Source organism: Staurois parvus, unplaced genomic scaffold (genome assembly GCF_062004578.1).
Source record: "Staurois parvus isolate SC_StPar_1 unplaced genomic scaffold, SC_StPar_1.0 ptg001478l, whole genome shotgun sequence".
Classification (NCBI taxonomy): domain Eukaryota; kingdom Metazoa; phylum Chordata; class Amphibia; order Anura; family Ranidae; genus Staurois; species Staurois parvus.
The window spans coordinates 221,451-241,886 of NW_028319274.1; the positions used below are offsets into that span (position 1 = coordinate 221,451).

At 49.2% G+C, this 20,436-nt stretch overlaps 8 non-coding genes across 8 annotated transcripts; all 8 read left to right on the top strand.

Moving 5' to 3' along the window:
- Window positions 1-5,872: 5,872 nt before the first annotated feature.
- On the top strand, window positions 5,873-5,944 carry TRNAT-CGU (transfer RNA threonine (anticodon CGU)). The gene has a single exon. It is a non-coding gene; the product is annotated as a tRNA-Thr (tRNA).
- A 447-nt stretch (window positions 5,945-6,391) lies between these two features.
- TRNAT-CGU (transfer RNA threonine (anticodon CGU)) lies at window positions 6,392-6,463 on the top strand. The gene has a single exon. It is a non-coding gene; the product is annotated as a tRNA-Thr (tRNA).
- Window positions 6,464-6,748: 285 nt separating this feature from the next.
- TRNAT-CGU (transfer RNA threonine (anticodon CGU)) lies at window positions 6,749-6,820 on the top strand. Its single transcript has one exon. It is a non-coding gene; the product is annotated as a tRNA-Thr (tRNA).
- A 4,583-nt stretch (window positions 6,821-11,403) lies between these two features.
- Window positions 11,404-11,475, top strand: TRNAT-CGU (transfer RNA threonine (anticodon CGU)). Its single transcript has one exon. It is a non-coding gene; the product is annotated as a tRNA-Thr (tRNA).
- Window positions 11,476-14,052: 2,577 nt separating this feature from the next.
- On the top strand, window positions 14,053-14,124 carry TRNAT-CGU (transfer RNA threonine (anticodon CGU)). The gene has a single exon. It is a non-coding gene; the product is annotated as a tRNA-Thr (tRNA).
- A 2,891-nt stretch (window positions 14,125-17,015) lies between these two features.
- On the top strand, window positions 17,016-17,087 carry TRNAT-CGU (transfer RNA threonine (anticodon CGU)). Its single transcript has one exon. It is a non-coding gene; the product is annotated as a tRNA-Thr (tRNA).
- Window positions 17,088-19,074: 1,987 nt separating this feature from the next.
- Window positions 19,075-19,146, top strand: TRNAT-CGU (transfer RNA threonine (anticodon CGU)). The gene has a single exon. It is a non-coding gene; the product is annotated as a tRNA-Thr (tRNA).
- A 998-nt stretch (window positions 19,147-20,144) lies between these two features.
- Window positions 20,145-20,216, top strand: TRNAT-CGU (transfer RNA threonine (anticodon CGU)). The gene has a single exon. It is a non-coding gene; the product is annotated as a tRNA-Thr (tRNA).
- Window positions 20,217-20,436: the final 220 nt, after the last annotated feature.

Sequence of the window (20,436 nt, forward strand, 5' to 3'; positions counted from 1 at the left end):
TGGTGGAAAATAAGTATTTGGTGAATATGAAAAGTTCATGTCAATCCTTTGTTATATATCCTTTGTTGGCAATGACAGAGGTCAGACGTTTCCTGGAAGTCTTCACAAGGTTGGCACACACTGTTGCTGGTATGTTGGCCCATCCTCCATGCAGATCTCCTCTAGAGCAGTGATGTTTTGGGGCTGTCGCTGGGCCACACGGACTTTCAACTCCCTCCAAAGGTTTTCTATGGGGTTGAGATTTGGAGACTGGCTAGGCCACTCCAGGACCTTGAAATGCTTCTTACGAAGCCACTCCTTCGTTGCCCAGGCGGTATGTTTGGGATCATTGTCATGTTGGAAGACCCAGCCATGTTTCATCTTCAATGCCCTTGCTGATGGAAGGAGGTTTGCACTCAAAATCTCACAATACATGGCCCCATTCATTCTGTCCTGTACATGGATCAGTCGTCCTGGTCCCTTTGCGGAGAAACAGCCCCAAAGCATGATGTTGCCACCCCCATGCTTCACAGTAGGTATGGTGTTCTTTGGATGCAACTCAGCATTCTCTCTCCTCCAAACACGACGAGTTGTGTTTCTACCAAACAGTTCTATTTTGGTTTCATCTGACCATATGACATTCTCCCAATCCTCTTCTGGATCATCCAAATGCTCTCTAGCAAACTTCAGATGGGCCCGGACATGTACTGGCTTAAGCAGAGGGACACGTCTGGCACTGCAGGATCTGAGTCCCTGGCGGTTTAGTGTGTTACTGATGGTAGCCTTTGTTACGTTGGTCCCAGCTCTCTGCAGGTCATTCACTAGGTCCCCCCGTGTGGTCCTGGGATTTTTGCTCACCGTTCTTGTGATCATTTGGACCCCACGGGGTGAGATCTTGCGTGGAGCCCCAGATGGAGGGAGATTATCAGTGGTCTTGTATGTCTTCCATTTTCTAATTATTGCTCCCACAGTTGATTTGTTCACACCAAGCTGCTTGCCTATTGCAGATTCAGTCTTCCCAGCCTGGTGCAGGTCTACAATTTTGTTTCTGGTGTCCTTCGACAGCTCTTTGGTCTTCACCATAGTGGAGTTTGGAGTGTGACTGTTTGAGGTTGTGGACAGGTGTCTTTTATACTGATAACAAGTTCAAACAGGTGCCATTGATACAGGTAATGAGTGCAGGACAGAGGAGCCTCTTAAAGAAGAAGGTCCAGGTCTGTGAGAGCCAGAAATCTTGCTTGTTTGTAGGGGACCAAATACTTATTTTCCACCATAATTTGCAAATAAATTCTTTCCAGATCAGCCAATGTGATTGTCTGGATTTGTTTTCTCATTTTGTCTCTCATAGTTGAGGTCTCCCTATGATGCCAATTACAGGCCTCTCTCATCTTTGTAAGTGGGAGAACTTGTACAATTGGTGGCTGACTAAATACTTTTTTGCCCCACTGTACATAGTTAGTCTGGCTGAAAAAAGACAAAAGTCCATCCAGTTCAACCATAGAAAAAGAAAGTTATAATCCTACACCCACAGATGATACAGAGGAAGGCAAAAAACCCAGCAAAGCACGATCCAATTTGCTCCTGCAGGGAAAATATTCCTTCCTGATCCCCCGAGAGGCAATCGGATATTCCCTGGATCAACTTTCCCTATAAATGTTATATCCAGTTATATTCTGTGTATCCAAGAAAGAATCCAGGACTTTCCTACAGCAATCCACTGAGCTGGCCACAACCAACTCTGGAGGGAGTCTATTCCACATTCTCACCTTTTCTCTGATACTTGTGTGTCTATGACACCCCCTACATTTCGTATCCCTTCAATTCACCGAATATTACTAAATATTGTGCTTGGACTGAAACAATCGATGGAAGATTCACATTGTATCTTTAGATGTACAAATGCCAAATACAACTCGCGTACACTATTCAAATTTGATATAAAGCTGCTCTAGCTATAGAGGGCGCAGTGGCCAAGTGGTAAGGCGTTGGTCTCTAAAACCAAAGATTCATGGATTCTAATCCCCATCTGTGCCTGGTTCTGTAATCCCCAACTGATTGATTGATAGATGGCTAGTTAGTGAGCCACCAAAAATGGCTACTAACATCTATTTCCTTCAAATACAAGGTGTGATGAGAGTCACTTATGTTGGGGGGCCCATGGAACACAGCTCACTTTGGAGCTCTGTCTCAGCTCCCCATATCCCAATTATGTGTAAGTCACCCTGTGCCTGTTAGGGGTGCACCGTGAAATGTCCTGATATTGTGTAGACATGTATAGGTGGGGGGTTGTTCATTGTTTAATGCCATGTGGCTGCATCCCATTGTTCTATGCTTGGGAGCAAACTATTATGGGATGTTTGTGTATTGGCTTGGTGGGAGGTGACTGCTGTGTGTCTCTTGTTACTAAATGTATTTCCCTGCCCTGTGTATATATCCTGTGTCTGTGTTAATATAAACCAGTCCATTTCCTGTTTTAATACAAGTCTGGTGCTGTCTCATCCTGTTGTGTCAGTGGTGGTGTCCGTGGATCTGTGTTTGGACAGGAGAGTGGGAGTCTAACGGAAATGCCCAAGTGCAGTCGGGGTCCGGTTCCGTTACACAAGGAGATTAGCTCAGGCTGACCCAGCACATGCCAGTTGCAAGAATTGGACAAAGCTGGAACCATCATTGTTCAGGTGTCATCCAGAGCCACTGTCCACTTCCTTGACCAGAGGACTAAAGATGGCTTGTAAGTCCCACTAAACCAATACCTACCCCCCCATCCTTAACCTAAGTAACCACACTGACCAAAAATGGAGTTAATGGCTCAAAACCGGCCTTTTATTACAACCATCAATAAATAACATTTTGACCCTCTCCTGCCCACCATATAGTACAATGACAGGAGCAAGGCGGTTCTCTCGTTCTGGGAGGATGTCATATGATGTCCTCCCACTCTAACCGGCTCCCAGAGTGTGCAGTGCGGTGATCTGTGGTGCGCTGTGTCCTTCGGTAGGCAGGAAGGGGGTAGAAGTGCCCGGTAGGCAGGAAGGGGGTAGAAGTGTCCTGTAGGCAGGAAGGGGGTAGAAGTGCCCGGTAGGCAGGAAGGGGGTAGAAGTGCCCAGGAGCCAGGAAGGGGGTAGAAGTGCCCGGTAGTCAGGAAGGGGGTAGAAGTGCCCGGAAGGCAGGAAGGGGGTAGAAGTGCCCAGGAGGTAGGAAGGGGGTAGAAGTGCCCTGTAGGACGGAAGGGGGTAGAAGTGCCCTGTAGGCAGGAAGGGGGTAGAAGTGCCCGGAAGGCAGGAAGGGGGTAGAAGTGCCCGGTAGGCAGGAAGGGGATAGAAGTGCCCGGTAGGCAGGAAGGGGGTAGAAGTGCCCTGTAGGCAGGAAGGGGGTAGAAGTGCCCTGTAGGCAGGAAGGGGGTAGAAGTGCCCTGTAGGCAGGAAGGGGGTAGAAGTGCCCTGTAGGCAGGAAGGGGGTAGAAGTGCCCGGTAGGCAGGAAGGGGGTAGAAGTGCCCGGTCGGCAGGAAGGCGGTAGAAGTGTCCTGTAGGCAGGAAGGGGGTAGAAGTGCCCTGTAGGCAGGAAGGGGGTAGAAGTGCCCTGTAGGCAGGAAGGGGGTAGAAGTGCCCGGTAGGCAGGAAGGGGGTAGAAGTGCCCGGTCGGCAGGAAGGCGGTAGAAGTGTCCTGTAGGCAGGAAGGGGGTAGAAGTGCCCTGTAGGCAGGAAGGGGGTAGAAGTGCCCGGTAGGCAGGAAAAGGGTAGAAGTGCCCGGTAGGCAGGAAGGGGGTAGAAGTGCCCGGTAGGCAGGAAGGGGGTAGAAGTGCCCTGTAGGATGGAAGGGGGTAGAAGTGCCCTGTAGGCAGGAAGGGGGTAGAAGTGCCCTGTAGGCAGGAAGGGGGTAGAAGTGCCCGGTAGGCAGGAAGGGGGTAGAAGTGCCCAGGAGGTAGGAAGGGGGTAGAAGTGCCCTGTAGGACGGAAGGGGGTAGAAGTGCCCTGTAGGCAGGAAGGGGGTAGAAGTGCCCGGAAGGCAGGAAGGGGGTAGAAGTGCCCGGTAGGCAGGAAGGGGGTAGAAGTGCCCAGGAGGCAGGAAGGGGGTAGAAGTGCCCTGTAGGCAGGAAGGGGGTAGAAGTGCCCGGTAGGCAGGAAGGGGGTAGAAGTGCCCAGGAGGCAGGAAGGGGGTAGAAGTACCCTGTAGGCAGGAAGGGGGTGACAGTGCCCGGTAGGCAGGAAGGGGATAGAAGTGCCCGGTAGGCAGGAAGGGGGTAGAAGTGCCCGGTAGGCAGGGAGGGGGTAGATGTGCCCAGTAGGCAGGAAGGGGGTAGAAGTGCCCAGGAGCCAGGAGGGGGGTAGAAGTGCCCTGTAGGCAGGAAGGGGGTAGAAGTGCCCGGTAGGCAGGAAGGGGGTAGAAGTGTCCTGTAGGCAGGAAGGGGGTAGAAGTGCCCGGTGGGCAGGAAGGGGGTAGAAGTGTCCTGTAGGCAGGAAGGGGGTAGAAGTGCCCTGTAGGCAGGAAGGGGGTAGAAGTGCTCTGTAGGCAGGAAGGAGGTAGAAGTGCCCAGTAGGCAGGAAGGGGGTAGAAGTGCCCTGTAGGCAGGAAGGTGGTAGAAGTGCCCGGTAGGCAGGAAGGGGGTAGAAGTGCCCGGTAGGCAGGAAGGGGGTAGAAGTGCCCTGTAGGCAGGAAGGGGGTAGAAGTGCCCTGTGGGCAGGAAGGGGGTAGAAGTGCCCGGTAGGCAGGAAGGGGGTAGAAGTGCCCTGTAGGCAGGAAGGGGGTAGAAGTGCCCTGTGGGCAGGAAGGGGGTAGAAGTGCCCGGTAGGCAGGAAGGGGGTAGAAGTGCCCTGTAGGCAGGAAGGGGGTAGAAGTGCCCTGTGGGCAGGAAGGGGGTAGAAGTGCCCTGTAGGCGAGGGGTTAAATAACATAAACACAGATTAAACATATGTTCCTGCAAGGTCCCAATAGGCATCAATAAAATGAATACCTGCGTCCTGCTTAACTAGGCCTCTAGCTGCAACATCACCGACTCGGAGATACCACAGCAGATACCCCCAGTGGCACAACTGGAAGCCGTACCTCAGACGGGTTCCTACAAGGTGCCTTTTCTTGGGCCCACCTTAACCAATGAGGACCTTGCACCCCGCCGGACGTCCCCCAGCACCAACATGGCCAACCACCACCCAGACACACCATCAAACAACGGGCGGGAGGGAAGTTTGCCTTGTGAAAACTCTCTACAGACTAAAGACCCCTGCCACACCCTGTCAGACCACCGCTCCTAGCTCCCCCCACTCCTTTCTTAAAACTATTTAGACTCCCCCTTATGCTAATGGCACTCTCCCAACCACCTTTAACCCCTGTCATGCCGGCCCTTCATTCAGGTCTTCTTTCTTCTTACTCCGGGCCTTCCCGAATGGAAACACAATCATGTAAATCCTGATGTCTTATCTGTGTTGACAAATGTCTGACACAGATCAGCCACATCTTGTGACTTCCTTGAACAAAGTTACAATGTACAGTCTGTTCACTGGGGGAGGAGAGACTAAGATAAAGGTTTCGGACCGGTGACATCATCTAAGCCTCGGCAAAGTCACTGGACTGGTGACCCAAGGATGAATTGGACCTGTTGCCGTACATGTGAGATGTATTGTGTGCTTTATTACCATTCATAACACCAAAGTGTAAGATGGAAAACATGTGGAATGTCTGTGATGAAAGTGGACCTGTCATCAGATATTTGTTTCCATGATAAGTCCAAGCTGAGTGATGTGCCATTGTAACACTTCCAGCTATTTCTGACCTGCAATAAGATATGGTGCTTGGAGCCAGACAATAGATGGAAAATTCACACTGTAATGTCCTGTGTACCAAATACACATTCATCTCCTGTGCAACAGGGCAACATAAAACCACCCAACCCAACCCAAGGGCATAGTGGCCAAGTGGTAAGGCGTTGGTCTCGTAAACCAAAGATCATGGGTTCAATCCCCATCTGTGCCTGATTCTGTAATCCCCAATCATATGAGTTCTTTTAACAGTTGTGATAAAAATGGAGAAGCCTCACTTCTAGTTATGAGGACATAAGAATGAACACAACACATCCAGAGCCACCATCAACCTCCTGGACTGAGATGCTGGCTCCATCATGTGATCAGCAGCAATGTCTCGTGACTTCTGATGATTAGTATGAGACCAGGAGCTGTCACAGCTGTGTACTGACAAAACTCTGGAGCAAATATATGTAGCACCTTAAAGGGAGTGTGAGCTCGGTGTCAGCAAGTTAGGAGACCACAGAGGACAAAGCAGTGTATAACTGTCCATCAGCAGGGCGATTTCAGTGAGCAAGGCTAGGCCCAAATATACGAGAGACAGACTGCATTGTCATATGTAGAAAGTACAAATACTATGTACAACTTATGTACATTCTAAAAGACATTCATCATGGTGGGCGCAGTGGCCAAGTGGTAAGGCGTTGGTCTCGTAAACCAAAGATCATGGGTTCAATCCCCATCTGTGCCATTAACTGACATCAATAATGTCAGTGGGTGGAATAGTGCCCCTACATTTGTGTCAGTGGGAGGAAGAGTGTGCTATCATTGGTATCAGAGCTGTGCATCTCCAGCAGAAATGCTGGAGCACATATATGTTCTTACTGTTATCGGCTCAGACGTTATGAAGCACATTTAGGTTTGGACGCTTCCAGGTGGAGATGGTCGGCCAGGAATGTGGATTGTGTTGTCTGACATTGAATGGGAGTCATCTAATATGAAGTGGCCAAGACAGGAAACTCCGAGCACCAGAGAGGGCGCAGTGGCCAAGTGGTAAGGCATTGGTCTCGTAAACCAAAGATCATGGGTTCAATCCCCATCTGTGCCTGATTCTCTAATCTTATGTTCTCTTAACAGTTGTGATAAAACTGAAGAAGTATTGTAGTTATGAGGACATGAGAATGAACACAACACATCCCTCTAGACTGAAATACCATCAACCTACCAGACTGAGATGCCAGCTCAGAAATGACAAAATCATCTCAAGTCTGGTGCCATGTCTTGGCTGTGTTCACAAATGTCTGACGCAGATCAGCCCCACCTTGTTGATTTCCACAATGTACAGTCTGAAAAGAGGAGACTGAGGTAAAGGTTCCTCCTGCCTGCAGCAGACTGATGTCACCTCAGCCTAGGCAATGTCACAGGCTGAAGCACAAGGACCACTTGTGAAAAATGTACTGTTGTATATTGTGAGATGTCAGAATATTTCTAACATGCAGATTTGTAAAGTTTGATTTTGTTCAGATTGATCACGGTGACAGCCAATCACAAGCTATCACAGCAATCATGTGATCTGACTTCTGATGATTAGTATGAGACCAGGAGCTGTCACAGCTGTGTACTGACAAAACTCTGAAAGACATATATGTAGCACCTTAAAGGCAGTGTGAGGGTGCAGAGGCCAAGTGGTAAGGCGTTGGTCTTGTTAACCAAAGATAAAGATCATGGGTTCAATCCCCATCTGTGCCTGGTTCTGTAATCTTCAACATGTTTGCCCCAAGTGTGCTCAACATTAGTGTGGACCACAAAAAACATCAACCGATGTAAGCCTAACTTTTATTTTACCTACGGGGATAGAAGGTGAATGTGAGTGATATCATGTGAGGTGGTTTAGGTGCACTTGTGTTAGTGTTCTTGCACTTACATTTATTTGAACACCTCAAAAAGTGTGGGATGAATAGTGCCCCATCATTGGTGTCACTGGCACCAAAGAGGGGGCACTATTCCTCCCACTGACACCAATGACGGGGCACTATTCCTCCCACTGACACCAATGACGGGGCACTATTCCTCCCACTGATACCAATGACGGGGCACTATTCCTCCGACTGACACCAATGACGGGACACTATTCCTTCCACTGACACCAATGACGGGGCACTATTCCTTCCACCGACACCAATGACGGGGCACTATTCCTTCCACCGACACCAATGATGGGGCACTATTCCTCCCACCGACACCAATGATGGGGCACTATTCTTCCCACCGACACCAATGATGGGGCACTATTCCTCCCACTGAAACCAATGATGGGGCACTATTCCTCCCACTGACACCAATGACGGGGCACTATTTTCCCCACTGATACCAATGACGTGGCACTATTCCTCCCACTGACACCAATGATGGGGCACTATTCCTCCCACTGACACCAATGATGGGACACTATTCCTCCCACTGACACCAATGATGGGGCACTATTCCTCCCACTGATACTAATGATGGGGCACTATTCCTTCCACTGACACCAATGATGGGGCACTATTCCTCCCACTGATACTAATGATGGGGCACTATTCCTCCCACTGACACCAATGATGGGGCACTATTCCTCCCACTGACACCAATGATGGGGCACTATTCCTTCCCCCACTGACACCAATGATGGGGCACTATTCCTTCCCCCACTGACACCAATGATGGGGCACTATTCCAACCACTGACACCAATGATGGGGCACTATTCCTCCCACTGACACCAATGATGGGGCACTATTCCTCCCACTGACACCAATGATGGGACACTATTCCTCCCACTGATACCAATGATGGGGCACTATTACTCCTACTGATACCAATGATGGGGCATTATTCCTCCCACTGCCACCAATGATGGGGCACTATTCCTCCCACTGACACCAATGATGGGGCACTATTCCTCCCACTGATACCAATGATGGGGCACTATTCCCCCCACTGACACCAATGATGGGGCACTATTCCTTCCACTGATACCAATGATGGGACACTATTCCTCCCACTGACACCAATGATGGGGCACTATTCCTCCCACTGATACCTTCTAGCCCAAATCCCCTCAATCCTCTCTTCTAACACAACCCCCCATCCTATTTCCTAGCACAAATCTCCCCAATCCCCTCCTAGCACAAATTCCCTCAATCCACCTCCTAGAACAAATCCCCCCAATCCTTTCTTCTAACACAACCCCCCCCCCCATCCTTTATCCTAGAACAAATCCCCCCCAATCCTTTCTTCTAACACAACCCCCCCCATCCTTTATCCTAGCACAAATCCCCCCTCCTAACACAAATCCCCCCAGTCCTCTCTTCTAACAACCCTTCCCCATCCCTTTTCCTAGCACAAATCCCTCAATCCCCCTCCTAGCACATATCCCCCCAATGCTTTCTTCTTACACAGTTTCCCCCCCATCCTTTTTCCTAGCACAAATCCCCCCCAATCCCCCACCTAGCACAAATCTCCCAAATTCACCTCCTAGCACTTATCCCCCCCAATCCTCTCTTCTAACATAACCCCCATCCTCTTTCCTAGCACAAATCCCCCCAATCCCCCTTCCAAGCACAAATCCCCCCCTCCTAAAACAAATTCCCCTAATCCTGTCTCCTAACACAATCCCCCCATCCTCTTTCCTAGCACAAATCCCCTAATCCCCCCTCCCAGCATTACTCCTCTTCCTTTATTCCCCCCACCTAGGAAAAATTCCCCCAAATCCCTTGTCAGGGCTCCGGGTATGACCAGAGATGTGTGGACTGACCAAACCAAACCAAAACCCCCAACAGATAACAAAAGAACAATATTAAGCGTAGTCGGGCAGGCCAGGTCGGTAGCAAACGGGCAGGCAAGGTACAAAGGAGCAGGCAGAGCGTAGTCAGACGGGCCGGGTCAGGAACAATCAGGCAGACAAGGTACAAAGGAGCAGACTGGAGAGTGGTCAGGAATAGCAGCGGTAAGGACAGGCGGAGTACAATCAGAGTCAGGGATCAAGCAGGATCAGACAGGATGCAGGTACAGGGGCTCTTGGGAAACATACACCAAGGCCCTGATTGCAAGTCTGGCCATTCCTTATATGCACCTCCTATAATCAGCCTCAGGTGTTTTGGCTGACTGCAGGAGTGAGCCTCTTGTTGCTGAGAGCACCCGCTGGCCAGCCCTGGTACTGCAACCCACAAGGCAGGTGAGTCCCACCACTATTGGCAAGTCCATTCCTGACATCCCTCCTCTAGCTAAAATCCCTCCAAAATACCCTTCTCAGCATAAACCCCTCCCACCTTACCCAAATCCCCCCCCCCCTTAGCACAATTCAGAAACACAAATCAGTTGCCAGGCACAGTGTCCATGGAAAGACCAGCCTGGGGGGAGGGGCACAACTGAAATCTGCACCCTCCTAGATCCGGACATGGCGTAAAGTAGAGAAACCAGCATCGGTGGCTGCACCCCTAGGAGGCAGTGCGCCCTGGGCAGCTGCCTAGTTTGCCTAGTGGTAGCACCTGCCCTGCACATAAGTATCACTTATTGACTAACATGACGTGTGTTTCCTACCATTGCATAGCCCACCCCAGCACCCTCCTAGATCCAGGCATGGCGTAGAGTAGGGAAACCAGCAGCGGTGGCTGCACTCCTAGGAGGCTGGAACCATCAGGCATCATCCATAGTCACCATTTCCTTCCTGGACTGAGATGATGGCTCAGATGACACCCTGGTGCAGTTGTTGCTCTTGGTTGTGCTGTCAATTGTCTGACACAGATCAGCCACACCATGTGATGTGTTACAATGTAGAGTCTGATCTCTGGAGGAGAGGAGACTGAGGAAATGCTTCCTTCTGCTTGCAGCAGACTGATGACATCATCTCAGCCTATGCAAAGTCACTGCAGCTCAAGGACGGCTTGTGGAGCTTTTCTGAAAAAGTGATGGTGTTGCTGTATATTGTGAGATGTCAGTAATTTCATTGTGCAGATCAGTAAAGTGATTGAAAGTTCTACTTCCATTATAAATACGTCCATCGTTCTTTTATGGTATTCCTCCCATGGAGACTCACATTGGCCTCCTGATTTTCTAGAACAGTTTTTCTTGGTCGGGGTGCCACCTTGAGGTGGAGTGCGCACCTTGTTGGAGGAGGATAGGAAGTTGTTGGAGGAGGATAGGAGGCCATTGGAGGAGCATTGTAGGTTGTTGGAGGAGGATAGGAGACTGTTGGAGGAGGATAGGAAGTTGTTAGAGGAGGATAGGAGACTGTTGGAGGAGGATAGGAAGTTGTTAGAGGAGGATAGGAGACTGTTGAAGGAGGATAGTAGATTGTGGGAGAATAGGAGGTTGTTGGAGGAGATTAGGAGACTATTGGAGGAGGCCCTAAAACATGTTTATTATCCATAGTCAAAGTGGACCTGTCATCAGATACATTATTTGTGTCCATGCTGAGTAATGTGTCATTGTAACACTTATTTATGACCTGTCAGAGATCGCAGTGTAGGATCCATCCTCTGTGTGATACTTGTGTATCTATAACTTATCTCTTCCAGTCACAGGATAATACTAAATCCGGATCTGGAATCAATCGATGGAAGATCCACATTGTATTGTCAGATGTGCAAATACCAAATATGACTTCAGTGCATTCTCACAGCCATGACATAACACATGTGATCCTATAGAGGGCGCAGTGGCCAAGTGGTAAGGCGTTGGTCTCGTCAACCAAAGATCATGGGTTCAATCCCCACCTGTGCCTGGTTCTGTAATCCCGAATCTCACGTACTGAGCATTATAAACATTTGAAATAAACTAGTAGACCACATAAGTAGGTCTGGTGCTGGACAATTTTGTTCCCCAGGCAAGATCAGCCACCTGTACTCCCCCACCTTCCCAAAAAAAAAAACATAACCTGTGGTTCTACCTCACCCCTCCCTGGACACATCCTTTTTCCCCTCAAATTTTCCTCCTTAGCACAAATCCTCTCCCCCAAATGCCCGCCCCTAGCACAAATCCCCCTAAATCCCTCCTAGTAGAACCCCCTGCAAATTACCCTTCCCAGCACAAATCCTTCCTCCCCACTCAAATCCCCTCTCCTAGCACAAATCCCCCTCTCCTAGCACAAATCCCCCTCTCCTAGCACATCTGCTCCCAATTCATAACACAAATCCTCCCCCATCCCCCTCCCCTAGCATACATCCCCCCAATCCCCCCCCCTAACACAAATCTCCCCCAAAATCCCACATTCTAGCACAACCCACCCAATCCCCCCCTAACACAAATCCCACCAATCCTCTCTTCTAACACAACCCCCTCCATCCTTTTCCTAGCACAAACCCTACCAATCCCCCCTCTTAGCACAAATCCCCCCAATCCCCCTCCTAGCACAAATCCCCCCAGGTAGCAAAAATCCTCCCTCCTAACACAACCCCCCCAAATCCTCTCTTCTAACTCAACCCCCCATTCTTTTTCCTAGTACAAATCCCCCAAACCCCCCCCCCTTAGCACAAACAAATCCCCCCAATCCTCTCTTCTAACACAATCCCTCCCCATCCCTTTTCTTAGCACAAATCCCCCCAATCCCCCTCCTAACACAAATCCCCCTCCTAACACAAATCCCCCCAATCTCCCTCCTAGCACAAATCTCCCCAATCCCCCCCTCTTAGCACAAATCCCTCCAATTCCCTACCTAGCACAAATCCCCCCTCCCAGCATTACCCCTCTTCCTTTATTCCCCCACCAAGGAAACATTCCCCCAAATTCCTCCTCTAGCTAAAATCCCTTCAAATTACCCTTCTCAGCATAAACCCCTCCCACCTTACCCAAATCCCCCCCTTAGCACAATTCAGCAGCACAAATCAGTTGCCAGGCACAGTGTCCATGGAAAGACCAGCCTGAGGGAGGGCACAACTGAAATCTGGGTGGGCATAGCCCACCCCAGCACCCTCCTAGATCAGGATATGGCGTAGAGTAGGGAAACCAGCAGCAGTGGCTGTGCCCCTAGGAGGCAGTGCGCCCTGGGCGGCTGCCTAGTTTGCCTAGTGGTAGCACCTGCCCTGCATATAAGTATCACTTATTGACTAACATGATGTGTTTCCTACCATTGCGAGGAAGAAAGTTAAGACTGACACAATATATACCAGGAGAAGGCTGGAACCATCCGGCATCATCCAAAGTCACCATTTCCTTCCTGGACTGAGATGATGGCTCAGATGACACCCTGGTGCAGCTGTTGCTCTTGGTTGTGCTGTCAATTGTCTGACACAGATCAGCCACACCATGTGATGTGTTACAATGTAGAGTCTGATCTCTGGAGGAGAGGAGACTGAGGAAATGCTTCCTTCTGCTTGCAGCAGACTGATGACATCATCTCAGCCTATGCAAAGTCGCTGCACCTCAAGGGCGGATTGTGGAGCTTTTCAGAAAAAGTGATGGTGTTGGAGGAGGATAGGAGACTGTTGGAGGAGGATAGGAGACTGTTGGAGGAGAATAGGAGGTTGTTGGAGGAGGAGAGGAGACTGTTGGAGGATAGGAGGTTGTTGGAGGAGGATAAGAGACTGTTGGAGGAGAATAGGAGGTTGTTACAGAAGGATAGGAGGTTGTTGGAGGAGGATAAGAGACTGTTGGAGGAGAATAGGAGGTTGTTACAGAAGGATAGGTGACTGTTGGCGAAGGATAGGTGACTGTTGGAGGAGGATAGGAGATTGTTGGAGGAGGATAGGAGACCGTTGCAGGTGAATAGGAGGTTGTTGGAGGAGAATAGACTGTTGGAGGACAATAGGAGGTTGTTGAAGGAGGATAGAAGATTGTTGAAAGAGTATAGGAGGTTGTTGGAGGAATATAGGAGGTTTTTGGAGGAAGATAGGAGATTGTTGGAGGAGAATAGGAAATTGTTGGAGTAGGATAGAAGATTGTTGAAGGAGAATAGGAGATTGTTGGCACAGGATAGGATGCTTCAGAGGTGGAGAGAAGGCTGTTGGAGGAGAATAGGAGACCGAATGGAGGAGAATAGAAGAATGTTGGAGGAGGATAGGAGATTGTTGGAGGAAACTAGGAGGTTGTTGGAGGAGGATGGATGGATTTGAGGGCCACCATCTGCTCTCTAGCCCTAGGCCTGTCTGGGAGTGGGACGTGTTCTGTATAAGGCTGGCCATACACCAGTAGAATTTAGTGAATATTTGTAGTTATAAGAAGGTTTGTTGGATGATCTAATCATTAGTGGGGATAATCGGCATTTGTATCCAACCAATCATGAGAGAATACCACTAAATACAAAGATCAGATACCACTTGTGTGCGTTCTCAGAGTGTGACATAAATCAGCTTCCCCTATAGAGGGTGCAGTGGCCAAGTGGTAAGGCGTTGGTCTCGTAAACCAAAGATCATGGGTTCAATCCCCATCTGTGCCTGGTTCTGTAATCCTGGATCTCATGTACTGAGTACTATACACATTGGTGATCAGTGACCCGGATAAACGTGATTTATGGTTAGGATGACACATTTTTCTTCCAATTACATGGTCTACCAGCTCTGAGGAATAAGCGATAAGTCCATACTGACAGTCGGACACCCCGCCACACCCGTCATGTCCATCTCTACCGTTCTACAAAGCTTTACATTCATGCCATGTTTGGGAGTATGTTTTCATCCTCTTTACTTTTCCTAATCCTTGGATAATGCACCTCCTGTTTTGCGCCATGGATTTGCGCCTCCTGTTTGCTCTTTTTTCAGTTGTTGAGTTCCCTATCTGAGGAGGGCAGCATCTCCAGCAAGGACATTAGTTCAGACAGATACAATATATACCAATGGCCAGATTAGGCAAATAGGAGCCATTTTTGTTTAGGTAACACCCAGAGACGCCCGGCACTGAGATGGGGGCTCGGAGATGGCACAATTGTGTAAACCCTGGTGCCTGTCTAATTCTTATCTGTGTTCACAGATGTCTGACACAGATCAGCCCCTGCTGCAGCCTCTCACCTTGTAACTTACACTGTACAATCTGATCACTGGGGGGGCTCTGATGGGTAATAGTAAATTAGTACATAGAGCCCCCCTGTGTGTCATGTGATCTCAGTATAAATCCAGCTGTTCTGTGAAGCCCTCAGAGGTTTGTTAGAGAACATTAGTGAACAAACAGCATCATGAAGGCCAAGGAACACACCAGACAGGTCAGGGATAAAGTTGTGGAGAAGTTTAAGGCAGGGTTAGGTTATAAAAAAAATCTCCCAAGCTTTGACCATCTCACGGAGCACTGTTCAATCCATCATCCGGAAATGGGAAGAGTACGGCACAACTGCAAACCTACCAAGACATGACCGTCCACCTAAACTGACCGGCCGGGCAAGGAGAGCATTCATCAGAGAAGCAGCAAAGAGGCCCATGGGAACTCTGGAGGAGCTGCAGAAATCACAGCTCGGGTGGGGGGAATCTGTCCAACTAATAGGGCAACTATTAGTCGTGCACTCCAAAAATCTGGCCTTTATGGAAGAGTGACAAGAAGAAAGCCATTGTTGGAGGAAAGCCATAAGAAGTCCCGTTTGCAGTTCCCGAGAAGCCATGTGGGGGACACAGCAAACATGTGGAAGAAGGGGCTCTGGTCAGATGAGACCAAAACGGAACTTTTCGGCCTAAAAGTAAAACGCTATGTGTGGGGGAAAACTAACACTGCCCATCACCCTGAACACACCATCCCCACCGTGAAACATGGTGGTGGCAGCATCATGTGGTGGGGATGCTTTTCTTCAGCAGGGACAGGGAAGCTGGTCAGAGTTGATGGGAAGATGGATGGAGCCAAATACAGGGCAATCTTAAAAGAAAACCTCTTAGAGTCTGCAGAAGACCTGAGACCGGGGCGGAGGTTCACCTTCCAGCAGGACAACGACCCGAAACATCCAGCCAGAACTACAATGGAATGGTTCCGATCAAAGCACCTTCATGTGTTAGAATGGCCCAGTCACAGTCCAGACCCAAATCCACTGGAGAATCTGTGGCCAGACCTGAAAATTGCTGTTCCCAGACGCTCTCCATCCAATCTGACAGAGCTTGAGGGATTCTGCAAAGAAGAATGGGCAGAAATGTTCCTCTCTAGATGTGCAAAGAGACATCCCCCAAAAAATGCAGCTGGAATTGCAGCCAAAGGGGGTCCTACAAAGTATTGACTCCGGGGGGCCGAATACAAATGCCGCCACACTTTTCACAGATTTATTGTCACAAATGTTGGAAACCATTTCTCATTTTCCTTCCACTTCACAATTATGTGCCACTTTGTGTCGGTCCATCACATCCAATCCCAATAAATACATTGTAACATGACAACATGGGGGGGGGGGAATACATTGTAACATGACAACATGGGGGGGATACATTGTAACATAACAACATGGTGGACATTTCAGGGGGGAGGGGGAATACATTGTAACATGACAACATGGGGGACATTTCAGGGGGGAGGGGAATACATTGTAACATGACAACATGGGGGACATTTCAGAGGGAGGAAGACTTTTTCAAGGCCCTGTGTCAGCAGCAGAATTTTAGTGTCGATAACTAAATCCAGTGCTGATTGCTTTCAGTTGTCGGGTGGCTCCTATATCATGGTCCCCAGATCTCTGTGTAGGGTCAGAGTGTCATTGTGTCATATTTAACACAGTGTGGTGCAGAGTTTACACTGTGTTCTTCACCACAGGGGGGTATGTAATGAAGGTTGAGGCTGGGAGGGGTGGTCTGTAATGGGGTGGGAATCTGTACTGGGGGGTTAGGCTAGGATGGGTGATCTGTACTGGGGGGTTAGGCTAGGATGGGGAATCTGTACTGGGGGGTTAGGCTAGGATGGGTGATCTTTACTGGGGGTTAGGCTAGGATGGGGGATCTGTACTGGGGGGGGGGGTAGGTGTAGGATTGGGGATCTGTACTGGGGGTTAGGTTAAGATGGGGGATCTGTACTGAGGGTTAGGTTAGGATGGGGGATCTGTACTGGGGGGTTAGAGTAGGATGGGGGATCTGTACCGGGGGTTAGGCTAGGATGGGGGATCTGTACTGGGGGTGTAGGCTAGGATGGGGGATCTGTACGTGATTTATATCTAAGATGACATGTATTTCCTCCAATTGCAAGAAAATTAGAGACTGACAGAACACAAACCACTTACCAGAATAGGAGAAGGCCGGAACCATCTTTGCTCAGTCATCACCCAGAGTCACCGTCTACTTCCTGGCCTGAGATGTTGGCTTCGAGGTGACACAAAGACCAAATAAAACCAGTGTGTGTCCTCAGAGATGACATACATCAACAGCTCAGGTAGAGGGTGCAGTGGCCAAGTGGTAAGGCGTTGGTCTCGTAAACCAAAGATCATGGGTTCAATCCCCATCTGTGCCTGGTTCTGTAATCCCGGATCTCATGTACTGAGTACTATACACATTGGTGATCAGTGACCCGGATAAACGTGATTTATGGTTAGGATGACACATTTTTCTTCCAATTACATGGTCAACCAGCTCTGAGGAAAGGGACTCGTCCCCGAAACGTGTCAGAAAGCCGACCATACTGACAGTCGGACACCCCGCCACTGTTATGTCCATCTCTATCGTTCTACAAAGCTTTACATTCATGCCATGTTTGGGAGTATGTTTTCATCCTCTTTACTTTTCACACACCTTGGGTAATGCACTCGGGGTTTGTGTCTCCTGTTTGCTCATTTTTCAGTTGTTGAGTTCCCTATCTGAGGAGGGCAGCATCTCTGAAAGGCCATCCATAGGTGATTTTGGTCCTGGTTCCCCCCGCTTTCCTTTGGCATTTGATCCCTGGAGCGCTGGAGAGTTTATGCTGTTTAATGGTTCCCCCTGACTGCAGCAGATGGCATCATCTCAGCCTGGGGTTGGATTGGTGGGGGGTGTCTGTAATGAGCAATTAACTGGAGGGAGGGAGTCTGCACTGAAGGGTTCATCTCATGGGGGTGGGCGGAATCATCACTAAGATGGGAGGGGGGGTCTGTTTGAGGGGTTTGGCTGAGAGGGTTGGGTCTGTCCTAAAGGGTTAGGCTGGGAGGGGGTCTGTACTAAGGGGTCAGGCTGAGAGGGGGGTCTGCCCTGAGGGGTTAGGCTGGGAGGGAGGGGGGTCTGTCCTGAGGGGTTAGGCTGGTAGGGGGGTCTTCCCTTAGGGATAAGGCTGGTAGGAGGGGTCTGTACTGAGGGGTTAGGCTAGGAGGGAGGGGGGGATCTCTCCTGAGAGTTAGGCTGGGAGGGAGGGGGGTCTGTCCAGAGGAATTAGGCTGGGATGGGGGATCTGTACTGGAGGTTAGGCTAGGATGGGGAATCTGTACTGGGGGGTTAGGCTAGGATGGGGGATCTGTACTGGGGGTTAGGCTAGGATGGGGGATCTGTACTGGGGGGGTTAGGCTAGGATGGGGAATCTGTACTGGGGGGTAGGCTAGGATGGGTGATCTGTACTAGGGGGTTAGGCTAGGATGGGGGATCTGTACTGGGGGTTATAGTAGGATGGGGGATCTGTGCTGGGGGGGTTAGGCTAGGATGGGGGATCTGTACTTGGGGTTAGGCTAGGATGGGGGATCTGTACTGGGGGGGTTAGGCTAGGAAGGGGGATCTGTACTGGGGGTTATGCTAGGATGGGGGATCTGTACTGGGGGTTAGGCTAGGATGGGGGATCTGTACTGGGGGGTAGGCTAGGATGGGGGATCTGTACTGGGGGTTAGGCTAGGATGGGGGATCTATGCTGGGGGTTAGGCTAGGATGGGGGATCTGTACTGGGGGTTAGGCTAGGATGGGGGATCTGTGCTGGGGGTTAGGCTAGGATGGGGATCTGTGCTGGTGGTTAGGCTAGGATGGGGGATCTGTGCTGGGGGGTTAGGCTAGGATGGGGATCTGTGCTGGTGGTTAGGCTAGGATGGGGGATCTGTGCTAGGAGAAGGCTGGAACCATCTTTGCTCAGTCATCACCCAGAGTCACCCTCTACTTCCTGGCCTGAGATGTTGGCTCTGAGGTGACACAAAGACCAAATAAAACCAGTGTGTGTCCTCAGAGATGACATACATCAACAACTCAGGTAGATGGTGCAGTGGCCAAGTGGTAAGGCGTTGTTCTTGTAAAGCTAACATCATGGGTTCAATCCCCATCTGTCCCTGGTCCTTTAGTCCCCAACTTTATCTTTCGAGTACTATAAACATTTGTGGTAAATCAGTGGACCACATATGTATATATATGTCACTTGTATTGCCTCTGCAGTTCTTTGCTTTTGTTCACAAATATCTGACACAGATCAGCCCCTGCTGCATGTCTACAGGCTGCTATGTAGCTTTATACTTTTGTGTGTTCTCAGAATTGGACACAAAATCTCCCAGTCTTTAGAGGGCGCAGTGGCCAAGTGGTAAGGCGTTGGTCTCGTCAACCAAAGATCATGGGTTCAATCCCCATCTGTGCCTGGTTCTGTAATCCCGGATCTCATGTTCTGATTATTATGAACATTTGTGATAGACTAGGGAACCCGATAATCATGTTCATAAAAGGGAACATTTGGCTCGCAGTGACCAGAACACAACTTCAGTTCCCCAATTATCTCCAGCCCCCAGTACACCCTCCATGGACGGGAGGTACAATCAGGCTGGAGGAGGTACATATAGGTCATCCAGCCTGTGTCAGGTTAGGGGCTCACAATGTGGACACAGCAACTTCCCCCCAAATCACTCCTTTTTAGACAGTCCAAAGTATTTAGTAAGAGGCATGGAGAGTGTTATTGAAGTTTTATTTTTTGTCACAATTTTTTTGGAAAATGAAAAAATGGAAAAACAAAATTGTCCCTTTTATTTTCTACATACCATCACCAGTGATGTACGGCGTCATCATATGACTAGTATGGCGTGATCCGGGTCACTGGTGACAGGATGTAAAAACAATTGTATCCATTTTGTTCTACATTTTTTTTCTTTTTTTTTTTACATTTTGTTAACACTCTGAGCAGAACAATATCCCGTTACCATAGTTACATTGTACTACTACTGATGACTGCTTATAGGAAGGAAATTCACTTCTACAAGAAAGTATTGTTACTGAATGAAATCAATTAATTCCGTGTGTATGGTTGTGATTGGCCGTGATTGACTACAACTAATCACATGGTACAGATAGGCTGTAATTGGCCCAGTCTGTACTATGTGATCACTGTGACCAATCACAGCTATCAACACAATTGTACACAATCAATGGCATGAATCAGAAGTTTTGTGTATAAGGCCGGCCATACACCAGTAGAATTTAGTGAATATTTGTAGTTATAAGAAGGTTTGTTGGATGATCTAATCATTAGTGGGGATAATCGGCATTTGTATCCAACCAATCATGAGAGAATACCACTAAATACAAAGATCAGATACCACTTGTGTGCGTTCTCAGAGTGTGACATAAATCAGCTTCTCCTATAGAGGGTGCAGTGGCCAAGTGGTAAGGCGTTGGTCTCGTAAACCAAAGATCATGGGTTCAATCCCCATCTGTGCCTGGTTCTGTAATCCCGGATCTCATGTACTGAGTACTATACACCTTGGTGATCAGTGACCCGGATAGACATGATTTATGGGTAGGATGACACATTTTTCTTCCAATTACATTGTCTACCAGCTCTGAGGAAAGGGACTCGTCCCCGAAACGCGTCAGCAATACGTCCATACTGACAGTCGGACACCCCCCGCCACACCCGTCATGTCCATCTCTACCGTTCT